Here is a 408-nt window from a genome sequence, read left to right as displayed (position 1 = left end):
ATAACTCAGTATTCTGTTACTTCTTTATAATAATCCAAAAGGCATAGATTCGAACCCTGACAAAATTTTATGCAATTATCATATATATATACATGTATATATATATATATATATATATATATATATATATATATATATATATATATATATATATATATATATATATATATACATGTATATATATATATATATATATATATATATATATATATATATATATATATATATATGTGTGTGTGTGTATATGTATATATATATATATCTTCTGTGAATAAAATATATTCCAAAGGTAAAGTGAATTCTTAAGAGGCCTCTGCGGCTTGATATTCGAAAGAAATATAATGATAATGATATATATGTTCGTTCATGAACCGCTTTTTTTAAATATTTACATGTATTTATAGGTTT

The 408-nt window shown here is 18.4% G+C and overlaps 1 protein-coding gene across 1 annotated transcript in view; it reads left to right on the top strand.

The window, feature by feature from the left end:
* Positions 1 to 94, top strand: part of LOC137614836 (reelin-like) — a 596,609-nt gene extending 596,515 nt beyond the window's left edge. Inside the window, exon 54 of the mRNA XM_068344496.1 lies at positions 1 to 94. This exon is cut by the window's left edge and continues 568 nt beyond it. The gene's annotated coding sequence lies outside the window, so the exon portion shown is untranslated.
* The last annotated feature ends 314 nt before the right edge of the window (positions 95 to 408 follow it).

Source organism: Palaemon carinicauda, chromosome 21 (assembly GCF_036898095.1).
Source record: "Palaemon carinicauda isolate YSFRI2023 chromosome 21, ASM3689809v2, whole genome shotgun sequence".
NCBI lineage: Eukaryota > Metazoa > Arthropoda > Malacostraca > Decapoda > Palaemonidae > Palaemon > Palaemon carinicauda.
Note: the sequence above shows the minus strand (reverse complement) of the source record. Positions and strands in the feature narration are given on the sequence as shown.